The sequence below is a fragment of the Candoia aspera genome, chromosome 5 (genome assembly GCF_035149785.1).
Source record: "Candoia aspera isolate rCanAsp1 chromosome 5, rCanAsp1.hap2, whole genome shotgun sequence".
Lineage (NCBI taxonomy): Eukaryota > Metazoa > Chordata > Lepidosauria > Squamata > Boidae > Candoia > Candoia aspera.
The window spans coordinates 18,879,091-18,895,189 of record NC_086157.1 but is presented as its reverse complement, the minus strand read 5'-3'; positions in this window follow the sequence as shown (position 1 = coordinate 18,895,189).

Sequence of the window (16,099 nt, the reverse complement as noted above, 5' to 3'; positions counted from 1 at the left end):
AAACTAAGTGGCAGGTGCAGACGTTTGGACACTATCCAGTGAGTACTCAGTAGCACTTCTTTTGGCTTCCAAATATTTTCTGTAATCAGAATAGTATTCTTATTCTTGCTTTTATAATTTTTTTCCCACTCTTTCTTGAAATTTTTTTTTAGCTCAAAAATATTCTTAAATCTCCTTGCATGCACTGCCTGCTGAGAGCACCCCAAAGATTTTCTATAATATTCAAGTCAGTGTGCTGTGAAGGCCATTCAGAAATGTCCCCCCCCCCCTCTAAGTTCTTCATGGAGTATCTGGTGTGATTTCAGAGGAGTCTTACCAGGGTGATAACAGTCCAGAAACCAAGTTCCATAAGGAGTGGTTAAAGAAGCTGGGCATGTGTACAGTAGCTTCCTAAAGAGAAGTCAAAGGTAAGATATAGCAGTTGACTTCAACCATCTAAAATATGTCCTGTGCAAGAGGAGGTGGACCATTTTCTGTTGAAGTAGACTGTAGAAGAAGAATAAATTGGTTGAAATTAAAAGCAAGCTGTTTTTGGCTGAATATTAAAGAGGAATTTCCTGACATAAATGGCTATTAAGCAAATAAATAGTTTGTCTAGAACAGTGGTGTTCCCCTCACTGGAGATTTTTAAATAAGGGCTAGATAGCCATGTGTCAGTGATGATTTAGCAGATTCCTCCAGAGAGCAGGGTGGTTGCAATAATGGCTCCCTTCCCACTCATATATTCTATTATTCTAGTCTATTATTCTGTGCAGATTAAAATAGTATTTTTGAACTCTGACTGATCTACTAATTAAAATCTATTCCCTTGAATACCACAGAAGGTCAAAGCCTAGCTTGCATGCTTTTCATCAAAATCCTGACTCTTAAAGTAGAAATATAAAGTGATGTCTTATTTTATTCAAGAAGGGGGAACACCATCCCTAACTAAAACAGTGGTGTCCACTTATATTGGAAGAAAGGCAATATTAGTCAAGGAAACTGTGCCATGGGTGCTCTTGTTTGACACCTAGCTGGGGAAAAGGCAAGGATAATAGGAACCAAAAGAAGCAGGCAAGGGTTTGAGTCAGAGGTAGGAAACTTCATCTCACTCCAGGAGGCATCTTTCAGAGTGATGCTTCTGCTGATTGTAAACGTTCAGAGGCTCATAATGAGAGCCTGTGGTCACTAAGAAAGTCAGATCCTTTAAATCTCTAAACATTTAGAACTTTAAGAGTACTACTATTTCTGAAAGGTGTTTTGCCTTCCTACAGTTCCATAATCTAAATAAATATGGATTGGGAAACCTATTTCTGTTTCTGAGATATACTGCAGATTGGTCCTTCCTTAAGGACCAATCTACAGTATATTTGTTCCAACATCTGCCTCTGCAAAGGAAACTAGAGGTGAAAACATTTTGCCTGAATTGGTATGGTGGTCTCAGTGGTTCTGTTGGTATGAGAATATTGTCATGATTTTCAAAACGCAGCATGGGAAAATGGCACAATTGTGTATTATCGCAATTGTGAATAAAGGCTGTATCAAAACAGTATGAAGAATTATTCTGTTTTATAGGAATGTTTGGTTGTTAGAAGTATATAATTTTTTTCTACTAATCATTTCCAAATTTCATAAATCAGCTAAAATGTATTTCAGATTTCTTTTACACTTTTGTCTTTAAAGAAATATATTCAGCTTGTGATTTTTCTATTTGCACTTCTCCCTTCCTCTGAAAGTGAACATCTATGCTGCCTTATTCACGGATACTTCCACATCTACCATTATTGTTGAGTGATATTTGTACATTTATCATTACTGAATTTTTGAAGCATCTCACTATCACAAGCCATGCAAGGAGTCACTTCTGTTGTGGCCCTGTTCTATATACAGCAACATTTTCTGCAATGCATTGATTTGTTAAGGTGTAGATTAAGAAGTCCAGTGTGAAGTACAGCCTGAAGTAGACCTAACTGAATGTTTCCATGGTAGTCACTGAATTAGATGCTCAGTTACTCACAGTGATAAGGAAAGATGTAATTGATGCTGCAAAAATATTAAGAAATTTTGGAATTAATAGTACTTGAACTCAAGCGTAGGGTTTATACCACATAATTTAACCAACAATTATTTATTTTTTACAATTATATTTTGACTAAGTATAGTCAAACCTTTATTATGAAAACTTTTCACACATATACAGAACACGGTTATGGATCTAGCAACCAACTCCTTTGGCTTACTGTGAGAATAATAATTACACTTTGCTTGGCATATATGTCCTATGTCTTGGGACAATGCATTAGACTGTCCCCCTTCCCCCCACAAATGTCATTAAAACCTATCTGTGCTTCTCCTATTCATCTATTCCAGATAACACCCCCTTCTTGAGTAGGCTTCTGAAGACAGTGATTGATAACCAAAATCAGATAGTTCTGGTTGAAACTGATGATACATGAAGATGAATATTTAAAAAATCAGGACTCAGAATCCATGCTGAGTCCTGATTTTCAAACTGAAATATTCTTAGTGAGTCATTGTAGTTAGATAAAAAGGCTGACAGGAAGTAGGATCAATAACTGAACGTAAGCCAGTTTCTGCCTATTTATTATTCCAGTGTTGATTTGGATAAGCCATAGAGAGAATATTGTGAAGAGAAACCAGAAACAAAGGTGGGTGTGAATTTGACAAATAATAGATAAACAAAATGGAAATCTATAAAGGAGAGCGAAATGTATTGATTTACAATTACAGAAGATGACTCCTTCAGGAAAACATAACAAGGTGGCCACTTGTTACCTATGTCAACATAAAAGCTCTTTTTTACAGTTCTTTATTACTTCAAAAATGGTTGTAGAGCAGCGTCTCAGTACTGATCGAATACCCCCACAAAACATGAAAAGAAAATTAAATTGATCAAAACATGCTTAATCAGAAATACATAGGCACTAAAATGAATTACACTTATTTAAGAATTGGTTAGATATTCTTAAGACTCTATATTTCCAATAAATTTATATTGAATAAATGGATCATTTTAAAAAAGTAAACCATGTTTATGTATCAAATATGAAGTCACATCACTTTTTTTAAAAGCCCTTAAATATAATAAATCTTTGCATACTATTTGCTTTGTCAGTTTCAATATTTTAATTAATATAAAATCAATATGCATCCATCTGATATAATTTGCACTTTAATTAGCTTTGTAACGCCATGCATCTTATCAAAAATAATCCCATTGAGTAGCAAGAAATTTATCTCAGGTTTCCTAATGACCTTTAGATAAGATTGGCCAATTTCTACCAGCTCCAGCAGTATTGCCAGTGTCAAAGATTTGTGGAAGGATATCATGTGAAGGTCACCAGGGCTAGTTTGTTTGTTGTTTAGCTTTTACCCCATGTACAAATATTAAGAGTGGGATAAAAATAATAATAAAAAAAGCTTAAGTCAATAATAAACTCAAAATAATTACATCTTCAGCAGTTCCCTGAAAGTCAGCAGGAGAAGGGGAGTCTGATCTCCATAGGAAGGCCATCCCAGAGCATCTGCTCTGCCACAGAAAATCAGCATATCCACTACTTGGGCAACTAGCACCTGGTCTAGGGCCTGCAGAATCAGGGTTACCTCCTCCCAGTGCCAGGAGCCTATAAAAAAGTTGGCCATCACATTTCTTACTAATTGCAGTTTCTGAGTAGTCTTTAAGGGCAGTCTCATGTAAGGCACATTGCAGTACTCCAGCTGGGTGGTAATGAGGGTATGAGTTACTCTAGCTAGGTCCTCCTGCACCAGATAGGGTCACAAATGGTGTACCAGTCAAAGCTGGGCAAAGGCCCCTCTATTACAGCCTCAACTTGCTATTCAAGGAAGACCAGGTTTTCATAGCTGCAAGTGTTCAGAGTTGTAGGATTCTGTTACTGTAACCCTATAATAAAAGTAGTTTTGGATATTCATCACTTTGGTATTCAAGTCTGCTCTAACTTGTAGGGCTGAACTAACCACCATTAAGGTGACCATAACAATCAGAGCCATACTCCTCCCCAGCCCTGACTACAAGGTTACTGAAGAACATGAAACTCAGCAGGGCAAATGCCATCAGCTGGCATGAGTCAGTAATGGTGGCCACACAGCAGTGACTCTGGCTCCAGGCACTGTAACTCTTCCACCATTGATGCTCCATGGCAGTGAAAAGAACTTTGGCTCACACACATGGGATTAAGTAAGCTGGGGGAAAAGACTGGAGGAATTGGTCTTTAGCAAATCTGCCATGTGGTCTATATTGTCAAGAACTGGCACAATTTGTAATTCTCCACCTTCTTCTCTTCCTTCTCCCAATACAGTAGGTGTCTGTCACTATAAGCTGGTCTAACAGCCTCACAAAAAACATTGAATGCAAGCTGCAAATCAGTCCACAAAGCCCTGCTGCTCACCTGACATCCAGAAGACCATGCCACACTGCACCCTATCAACAAAAAAGTAAACACCAAAGCAAACAAACAAATGAAAACCCAAAAATACTCATGGTCAGGAAGATTAGTTGGAGGAGCACAGACAACACCTATTCTTGTCTATATACTCTCCCTTTATATAGGATAGCAACCTAAAGGCTATTACTTGATTCTTTACTTTACTGGAAAGCTTCTATCCAAATCTCTGTTGAAGGGCTGGCAATATCTTGTCTTAATGGATTAACATATGGCATGGATATCTGCATAGAGGGCAAGTGATAAAACATACAGTACATCATCACATCACGATGCAGCTCTGCCCTATACATACATGTGTGTGACATTGTAATGCAACAACAAAATGGTGGAGCTTGCATCATATTATGAAACACATTTTATCATTTTTGCCTCATCATGGTTAAGAATCAACGCCTATGATATATTATAGTTATTTTTTAAAAATGATATGAAGCATTTACTCTAGAAAAAATGATTGTTGTAAGGGTAGTTGTAAGGGTTGAAAAAATTCTACATTCTGTTGATTTTCTTCTCCTATTTATTTCATTCATAAACAGCAATAAATAAACTTTGTATTTTTTTTCTGGGCTCATAGGTTGCAAATTCATACATATGCATACATACATACATACATACATACATACATACTTCTGTGTACATACATACATACATATATGAATTGAACAGAATATATGTGTGTGTGTGTGTGTCTGTGTATACTTTTAGCATGTATCTACTGAAAAAAAAAGTCATTATTGCTGGAATAGAGCAGGCAAGGAAGTAAGTACCATATTACATACATACATATATACCATACACTGAAAACATGTGATGTTTAAGAATATATGAAGAAAACCTGAACTTATGCTCAAGGAATTATTTCGGTTAATATCACTGGAGCTGCTGAGTTCAGGATTAAAATCCAAAAATCACCCAAGTTCACCAGCAAGGTTGCTTCTCCGTATACAGAGAGAATAGCAGATTGCTAGCCATTTATTTCCAGAAACTGACAAACGACACGATGATCAGAACTATTTCATGCTTTATCTGATGCTTTCCATTCAGTGCTAGCCTATGAATGGTTCTCACTGTGATATCCGAAAAGAAAAAAAAGAAAGAAAGAAATCAAGTTTAATTATGTTTACTATAAAGAAGTATTATTTTTTAAAAAAAAATATCCCTTAGTTAAATAAGCTTTATACCTGACTTTGATAAACATTTCTTATCCCAATGTGTTTAATGGTATAATTCTTCCTACCTTTTTGAACGTGAGAGCAGAAAACTAAAATGGAGACTAAGTTGAAGAGAGGGAAAGCAGATTTAATCTGTTCTTGTATTGATGCCAAATAGAGGCTAGGACATTGGCTCCTGTGTACTTTCTCTTTTCTTTTGAGGCAAAAGATAGCTGGTATGTATGTGGACATTTAGCAGAAAAAGCTCTCCTTTCTTTGGTAGCAGTTTTCCCAATGTAGCGTGCAACCTCATAAATTTAAAAAAAAGAAGTCAGAAGCAAACTAAATTTAAAAGTGTGTCATTGAGAAGTATCTGCTCTGAAAATAGATGCTCCACTTAGCTCCTGTGGAAAATAGCAACTGACAGTAACTACTTTTTGTACCTGTTATAGATATGATTTATTTCCTTCACGTGTGAATTAACTTTAACTTTGAAGAAATATCAAAATACAAATGTTCATCATTTTGGGTAGTGCATAAAATTCACAGTACTGAATGTTTTATTATTACGATATTAAAGTATTTTAATACATTGATTTTTAATGAGTACTAGTGGTCTTCATTCTTAGGCAAAGGATCATTACCTTGACGTGGTGCTGGAGCTTGAGCACCTCAATGATGTCATGAGCTAAACCATGAAGGGCCACCCAAGATGGGAAGGTCATGACAGAGAGATCAGACTAAATGCGATCCCTGGGGAAGGTAATGGCAACCCACACCAGTATTCTTGCCGTGAAAACTAAATGGATCAGTACAACCAGAGATATGTCGGTATACCATCGGAAGATGAGACCCCCAGGCCGGAAGATGGTCAAAATGCTACTGGGGAGGAACAGAGGATGAGTTGAACTAGCCTCAGACGTGATGACGCAGCTAGCTCAAAGCCGAAAGGACGGCTAGAGGACGACGGTGCTGGTGGTGAATGGTGAATCCGATGTTCTAAGGATCAACGCACCATTGGAACATGGAATGTAAGATCTACGAGCCAGGGTGAAATGGATGTGGTTATTGGTGAGATGTCAAGATTAAAGATAGACATTTTGGGCATCAGTGAACTGAAATGGACTGGAATGGGCCACTTCACAGCAAATGACCACCAGATCTACTACTGTGGACAAGAGGACCACAGAAGAAATGGAGTAGCCTTCATAATTAATAGTGAAGTGGCTAAAGCAGTGCTTGGATACAATCCAAAAAACGATAGAATGTTCTCAATTCGAATTCAGGGCAAGCCATGTAACATCACAGTGATCCAAATATACGTCCCAATTACAGATGCTGAAGAAGCTGAAGTAGAGCAGTTCTATGAGGATCTGCAGAACCTACTGGACAACATGCCTAAAAGAGATGTTATTTTCATCACAGGAGACTGGAATGCTAAGGTGGGCAGTCAAATGACACCTGGAATTACAGGTAAGCATGGCCTGGGAGAACAAAATGAAGCAGGACATAGGCTGATCGAATTTTGCCAAGACACTCTGCATCACAAACACACTCTTCCAACAATCTAAGAGACAGCTTTATACATTGACTTCACCAAATGGACAACACCGAAATCGGATTGACTACATCCTTTGCAGCCAAAGGTGGCAGACTTCTATACAGTCGGTAAAAACGAGACCTGGAGCTGACTGTCATTCCGATCACGAACTTCTTACTGCAAAATTTAGGATCAGACTAAAGAGATTAGGGAAGACCCACAGATGAGTTAGATATGAGCTCACTAATATTCCAAAGAAATATGCAATGGAAGTGAAGAATAGATTTAAGGGACTGGACTTAGTAGATAGGGTCCCAGAAGAACTCTGGACAGAAGTTCGCAACGTTGTTCAGGAGGCAGCAACATAATACATCCCAACGAAAGAGAAAACCAAGAAGGCAAAATGGCTGTCTGCTGAGACACTAGAAGTAGCCCAAGAAAGAAGGAAAGCAAAAGGCAACAGTGATAGGGGGAGATATGCCCAATTAAATGCAAAATTCCAGAGGTTAGCCAGAAGAGATAAGGAATTATTTTTAAACAAGCAATGTGCGGAAGTGGAAGAAGACAATAGAATAGGAAGGACAAGAGACCTGTTCCAGAAAATTAGAAACATTGGAGGTAAATTCCAGTCAAAAATGGGTATGATCAAAAACAAAGATGGCAAGGACCTAACAGAAGAAGACGAGATCAAGAAAAGGTGGCAAGAATATACAGAAGACCTGTATAGGAAGGATAACAATATCGGGGATAGCTTTGACGGTGTGGTCAGGGAGCTAGAGCCAGACATCCTGAAGAGTGAGGTTGAATGGGCCTTAAGAAGCATTGCTAATAACAAGGCAGCAGGAGACGATGGCATCCCAGCTGAACTGTTCAAAATCTTCCAAGATGATGCTGTCAAGGTAATGCATGCTATATGCCAGCAAATTTGGAAAACACAAGAATGGCCATCAGACTGGAAAAAATCAACTTATATCCCCATACCCAAAAAGGGAAAAGCTAAATAATGTTCAAACTCAAAATGAGTGGCACTCATTTCACATGCCAGTAAGGTAATGCTCAAGATCCTGCAAGGTAGAGTTCAGCAATTCATGGAGCGAGAATTTCCAGATGTACAAGCTGGGTTTAGAAAAGGCAGAGGAACTACGGACCAAATTGCCAATATCCGATGGATAATGGAAAAAGCCAGGGAGTTTCAGAAAAACATCTATTTCTGTTTTATTGACTATTCTAAAGCCTTTGACTGTGTGGACCATAACAAATTGTGTCAAGTTCTTAGTGGTATGGGGATACCAAGTCATCTTGTCTGCCTCCTGAAGAATCTGTATAACAACCAAGTAGCAACAGTAAGAACAGACCACAGAACAACGGACTGGTTTAAGATTGGGAAAGGAGCACGGCAAGGCTGTATACTCTCACCCTACCTATTCAAGTTGTACGCAGAACACATCATGCAACATTCTGTGGTTGAAGAATCCAAGGCTGGAGTTAAAATTGCTGGAAGAACCATTAACAATCTCAGATACGCAGATGATACCACTTTTTTGGCTGAAAGCGAAGAGGAACTGAGGATCCTTATGATGAAGGTGAGAGAAGAAAGTGCAAAAGCTGGCTTGCAGCTAAACCTCAAAAAAAAAACAAGTTTATGGCAACTGGCTTGATTGATAACTGGCAAATAGAGGGAGAAAATGTAGAAGCAGTGAAAGACTTTGTATTCCTAGGTGCGTAGATTACTGCAGATGCTGACTGCAGTCAGGAAATCAGAAGACGCTTAATCCTTGGGAGAAGTGCAATGACAAATCTTGATAAAATAGTTAAGAGCAGAGACATCACACTGACAACAAAGGTCTGCATAGTTAAAGCAATGGTGTTCCCCATAGTAACATATGGCTGCGAGAGCTGGACCATAAGGAAGGCTGAGAGAAGGAAGATCAATGCTTTTAAACTGTGGTGTTGGAGGAAAATTCTGAGAGTGCCTTGGCCTGCAAGAAGATCAAACCAGTCCATACTCCAGGAAATAAAGCCAGACTGCTCACTGGAGGGAATGATATTAAAGGCAAAACTGAAATACTGTGGCCACAGAATGAGAAGACAGGACACCCTGGAGAAGATGCTGATGCTAGGGAGATTGGAGGGCAAAAGGACGAGGGGCGACGAAGGGCAGGATGGATAGATGATATTCTTGAGGTGATGGATTCGTCCCTGGGGGAGCTGGGGGTGTTGACGACCAACAGGAAGCTCTGACGTGGGCTGGTCCATGATGTCACGAAGAGTAGGAAGCAACTAAATGAATAAACAACAAAAAAGTGGTCTCCATTGGCTAAGCAATGCAATCTTGTGAGCAGACTTTTCCTACAGCCGTATATCCAAATGACTGCTGACATTCCTGTAAGGAATAAACAGCCTTCCTTCCTTCCTTCCTTCCTTCCTTCCTTCCTTCCTTCCTTCCTTCCTTCCTTCCTTCCTTCCTTCCTTCCTTCCTTCCTCCTTCCTTCCTTCCTTCCTTCCTTCCTTCCTTCCTTCCTTCCTTCCTTCCTTCCTTCCTTCCTTCCCGCTTTCCCCCCTCATACTTTAACTACATACTGACTGGAATATAACCCAAGAGACAGGCAGTAATTCAGTGGCATCCAAAGGTTATGATCAAAAAAATCAAAATGACAGTCATGACAGCTCAATCATACCCTATCCATTTGTATGACTGTGTGACATTGATTCATATACAAAAGGCACATGGCTTAGATCACGCTGCCACCAGTGCCATCTTTACTTTTTTGCCCCCCCCACAGACACCACTGCAGTAGGTTTTCCTCTTTAATAACTGACAGGAGTGGTCCTCTGCATAAACTACATAATCTGTAGTATCCAAGAGCTCTATTTTAGCTCAGTGGGAACTATGTAGATTCGATGGCTATGCCTAACTCAGTTATATAAGGCCATCCAAGTCAACGTTATATAACAATATATAACAAGTCTATTGAAAACCAGTAGAATATCTAAAAACAAGCCACTTCCCGTGGAGGACTTTAAATTAGCCAATCTTGAAACACTGAATCTCTTAGAATTTTGTTGTTCCTTTGCTCTTTTCCATCGCTTGACTTCTTTGCATTGGTGGACAGGTTCTGGCAAGTCTGTGACTCTTAGAGGCACTAGTGTTGGATCTTGAAGGAAAACTAGTGATCTGCAATCACTAAATTCCTGTTTCAGCAAGTTTGCAGAGACTCAGGCAAATGTCAAATAGCCTTGGCCTTGCACAGAGGCATACATTTACCTTCATTTCCAGTTTAATTCAAATTATTGCTGGTTCCACAACAGCTAGTTGCTTTATTCAACTGTTCATTTAGTCCATTTTTTTTTTATTTTATCAGGGCAGAAATGAGACTTTTTTTCCTCAACATGAAAAATTACTAGAATAATGATATATTTGCAAATAATATAAATGTTGCAGGATTTTTAATTAAATGAGTACAATTAATAATCTAACTTTTTTCTACTCTGAAAAAATACTTATATTGGAAAAGACTACCCAAACATATTTCATCTCAACAGCAAAAAGACAAAAAATGCCAGATTGACTCAGAAGTGACTCAAAAGTGTAATGGTTTGTACTAATGGGTTGCACTAATACAATCTTTTGTATCTCACCAAAGCACTTGAAGACTATAACTTGCTGACACCAACAAATGGTACAATTAATCAAAATGGTGGCAATCTGCTATTATTGTATGAACTGCAATACAAAGACCAACTTGTCACCAACTTGATTCTCGCTAAAGTGAGATGGAGATGTTGCTATTCTGTAGCATTATCCGGTATCGCAGCAACATTGATGCCTGGTGGTAGGACAGCACACTCAAGATTCAAGATACCTCTCAAAGTGAATGAAAATGCTTTTCGTAAAATTGAAAACAAAAAACAAAAACCCCTCCAATACTGCAAATTTGCTTCAACATGTGAGGCTTATTTTCTGGGATGAGAGCCCCATTATTAAGAGGGAGAGCTTTGAAGCCATCGACTGGACCCTTTGCAATATATGTGGCAAGAATAAGGCCTTTGGGGGATTTTGCCATTTGCTGTGGCAATTTCCATCAGCTTCTACTAGTTGTGAAAAGAGGAGATGATGCTGATGTGGAGAATTGATGCATCGCAAAATCATACTTATGGAGAAGCTTCAGGTTTCAACTGAAGAGAAACATGTGATTGAGTGAGGGAGGAGGAAGATATTCTGAATTCTTATTGGATGTTGGAGAAGACAAGACTCAGCAAAATGAAACGATGAAATGGAATTACCTGAAGATACGGTTCTGCCAGCAAGCACTATGGAAGAATGTATTGATTTCAGCTACCTGACATTTGAAAATCCTGCAGAACTGTTCTTGGTTCTCCTCAATGAAATGATTAGAAAAATCAATTCCACATTCATTAGCTGCTTTCCTGGAATCATGAAAGAATACTGTTCCTCCAATGACATCAGTGAAGGAGCTAACACTACTCATTTTCCAACAGAATTCCTGATTCACTTGAACTTTCTGGATTGCCACCTCATAAACTGGAATTGAAGATAAGATCTCCCATCATTTTAATGTGGAACTTGGATCTTCCAAGGCTTTGCAATGGAACCGAGATGATCATGTAAGAACTCCACAAGAATCTTATTGTAGCAAAGATAAACATTGGTGCATTCAAAAATGACATTGGCATGATTCAAAGAATTATGCCTAATTAATCAGAAGGTGAAAATATCCCTCTTTGGGAGACTCAGTTCCTGATAGAGTCATGCTTTGCTCTCACTATACATGAAGTGCAACGACAGTCCAGAAGAACATGCTGATCTATCTGGAGAAACCAGTATTCCAGCAAGGTCAGCTGAATGTTGCCTTAAGCCAGGGAAAAAGAAATGAAAACATTATAGTATGTATGTATGTATGTATGTATGTACGTACAGTAGGTATGTGCTAAATTTATACACCACCCATATCACTAAAAAAGTGACTCTGGGAGACTTGTTTTTTTGTTTTGTTTTTTTCATATTCTTAAAGGATTGCAGAGCAATCAAAAATGTTGTCATCAAAAGCATCCTTTGTTAAACAAAAAGCATCTACATTTATCTTGCCATGCATTTTTCTTCTTTAATAAACTGATGTGTTCTTCTTTAATTTTCAAACCAAACCAAGAGCAATCTGCTTTTGGTCATTCTGTTTCTCTGCTTAGATAAGGAAATATTTCCAAAATAATGACCCAATGGGTCATGGGTTGTCTAGTAAACATTAAAAACAAACAGAGCCAGCTAAATTATTATTTAGAATTATTCAGAATACCTACTTAGAATTTAGGCAATCCATCAGAAAAGGAACATGACATATGACTTTTTTGTAAGAGTTACCACTACAAGCACAAATGTCTCTCTAGTGTTTTACAAGAATGTCATTTATATGAAAAAGCACAACATAACTTAACACCTCATCTCTCACATTTCTATGCTATGAATGCAACATGCCAATGTAACTGCAAAGTGTTTGGACTTGATTCAAAATATCCCATTCTTTTGAAACATGCTCTACACAGGGGTGTCTTGTGTGTGACTTGGAAACTTGAATTGGTATAAAATGCAGTAACCAGAATGACTTGTCTTTAGTTTATCCCAAAGAGAACATATTATGCTAAATTTTAAGTCTCTGCACTGGCTACCAATTTGTTTCAAAGTACATACAAGACATTGCTTATTGTTTTTAAAGCCCTAAATGACTTAGGCCAGGATACCTAACAAAACACCTTCTGAAAGATTTGCACCATTTAGTTATATCAACTATGGAAGCTCTTCTTTGGTGGCAGCCATTTCAAACTGAAGGATGTCTATGTGGTGGGAATTAACTTCCTGATGAGATACAGCACTTCTAAGAAGCCTTTAAAATACAGCTTTTCCAACTGGTCTTTAATACTGTCTTGTGTGTATTTTGCAATTGTTAGTATATCTAATTGTAGTGAGTACTTTATTTTTACTGTAGGATTTGTTGTTTTAATGTGCTTGATTTTTGTACCTCTCCCAGAGGTTTTGGTAGTGAGTTATTTAGAAATTAAATTAATTAATGAATGGCTGCCATAATTTAGCATGGATTTTCATTTCCCTGCAATGGATGTGATGAATTCAGAATCCTGTTCTAATTCTGGGTTTCTGATCTCATTTTCTTTTCAACTGTTAAAATATATCATGATCAATTAAAATTCCACAGTAAAAAAAATAATGTAGAAAATTAGAATACAGTGACAACATACTCCAGGGGACATCTCTTTTAATGCCCAATAGTTCTTTATCATTTTTTTTATGTTTTTTCCCATTGTTTCCAGTGTTTATCCATAATGATACAGTAATGTGTGGGCCTTTTGTGAGCTATCTATTTATCATCAAATTTATCACCACCCATCTCCCCCCAAGGAGGGACTTTGGGTGGTTTACAATAAAACACAATTAAAAATGCCCTATAAAACTATAGAATAAATATAATACATAATAAAATATAAATATGGTGGAACCCGATGGCTAAAAGTTCTCTATAAACCCACAAGTAGAACAGGGCCACTCTAGGGAGCTAGCCATCCCCAGAAGTGACTATTCTCCCTCCCACCCCAGGGTGGTGACAAAACCAGGTCTTTAATTGTTTTCTGAAGTCCAGAAGGAAAGGGGCCAACCTCACTTCTGGGGGAAGGATGTTCCAAAGGGCGGGAGCTGTTGCAGAGAAAGCCTGCCTCCTGGAGCCTACCAGGTGGAATTCTCTTGCAGACCTATTAGCTAGCTGACCTAGGTTAGATTAATTTATTTCACGTCTATTCAAAAAATTATCTACTTTTCACATTGCATATATTCCCCTGGGGCAGATCTGAAAAACCAGCAAATTAATGAGCTATGGTTCTTCCTCAAACCTAACACAAAACAACTGTTTGAAACATTTGGTATAAGTGTTCCCTACCGTAAGAATTATAATCACTGCAATTTCTATCACATTCTGTCTCAAAACAATAACATTCAAGGTATTTAAGTGTATTTTATTGAAGCTTTAAAATCCATATGCTGACATCTATGGAATTGTTGTGCATTATTTTCACATGAAGTTCAAGCTTTTTGCAAATTATATCTTGTTCTGAGGCAGAGAAAAATAAGTAACACTCAGTTGTGTTTTTTACATGTGATATTACAGAACAATGGAGCTCCTCTTTCAAATTTTCACCCTGGGCGCTGAATGAAATTGATCAAACCCCAAAATTGCCAGACCAGTTTTTGCTGTTCTCAGTGTTCCTTACCTCAACTGCCTATCCCTTCACATTCCTGGTGTTTACTACCTATAGAGACAACTGTAAAGAATAAATTTATACAGAATGGCTGACTGTGGCACAGAGGAAGTGATGATGAGCTTTTTATATTAACAATGTCAGTGCAGATAAAGACATTCCAGGTTATCTCTGTGATAAATGCAAGCTGAACTTGTCCACCATTTGAAAGCAACATTGATATGGTTCATTGTGAAAATTGTTAAAGAAAATCAGTGAACCATTCCCAGGAGATGATTAATTTTGTTTTAATTAGAAGGTAATCACATCATCTTGGGAAAAAATATCTGGGAAGCAAATTAAAGGAAAAAAATGGCTAAATAAATAAATAAAGGCAGAAGCAGTAGAAATGTGCCTAAATGACTAAATCCATTTCTCACTATTTCATGGATGGAGCAACTTTTGATGAATGCCAAATTAGCACTTATTTGATATGGAAATATGGCTATTAATTTTTAAAGACTGAACGACTAGATGGTGGGTGGTGTAGTTAGGGAAGATGACATATTTAACTCAGCCCATTAGGATTAACCAGGAAGTTTTCTCTTTAAACTGATGAAAGAATACTTTTATCAAAGCTCCCCTTTTACAGCTATTGTTGAACAATGGCATTGTATCAAGTTTTTGTGTGGATGGGATACTACTTTTGATATGGTAAGCAATGAAAATAAATCCATGTGAGTGATAAAGTAAAGGTAAAGGTTTCCCTTGACGTAAAGTCCAGTCGAGTCCGACTCTAGGGGGCGGTGCTCATCTCCGTTTCTAAGCCTTGGAGCCGGCGTTGTCCATAGGACACTTCCGGGTCATGTGGCCAGCATGACTCACAGAACGCCGTTACCTTCCCGCCAAAGCGGTACCAATTAATCTACTCACATTTGCATGTTTTCGAACTGCTTGGTGTGCAGGAGCTGGGACGAGCAACGGGAGCTCACCCCGCCGCGCGGTTTCGAACCGCCGACCTTCCGATCGGCAGCTCAGCGGTTTAACCCGCAGCGCCACCGCGTCCCTCTTATGTGAGTGATAGAAGATTGTAAATATATAGAACTTATATTTATTTACTTAATTTTTATCCCGCCTTTATTATTTTTATAAATAACTCAAGGTAGCGAGCATACCTAATACTCCTTCCTCCTCCTATTTTCCCCACAACACCAACCCTCTGAGGTGAGTTGGGCTGAGAGAGTGACTGGCCCAAGGTCAGCCAGCCGGCTTTCATGGCTAAGGCAGGACTAGAATTCACAGACTCATGGTTTCTAGCCCAGCACCTTAATCACTAGACCAAACTGGCTCTCAATCAAATATATATTTATATTCATATATTTGATAGTTACTATTCTAGTATTCAAATATATCTATGAATATATTTGTATATAAGTTCTATATATGTAACTGAGCCAGGATCAAAGAAACAGGCAGTTGCATGAAATTAAATTCTTTATTCTTCACCCAAGAGCAAAAGCAATGACAGCAAGCTGTGAGGTGGGCGATCATGTAGGACCCTTTCCTAACAGCACATTGTATATATCCATTCAGCATCTCCTATAGAATAATACCCCTTACTCAGTTATCCATACCCCACCTTAGCATCATTCCAGATAAGGAACTTCCTTCCTTCCTTGCTAGGGCCC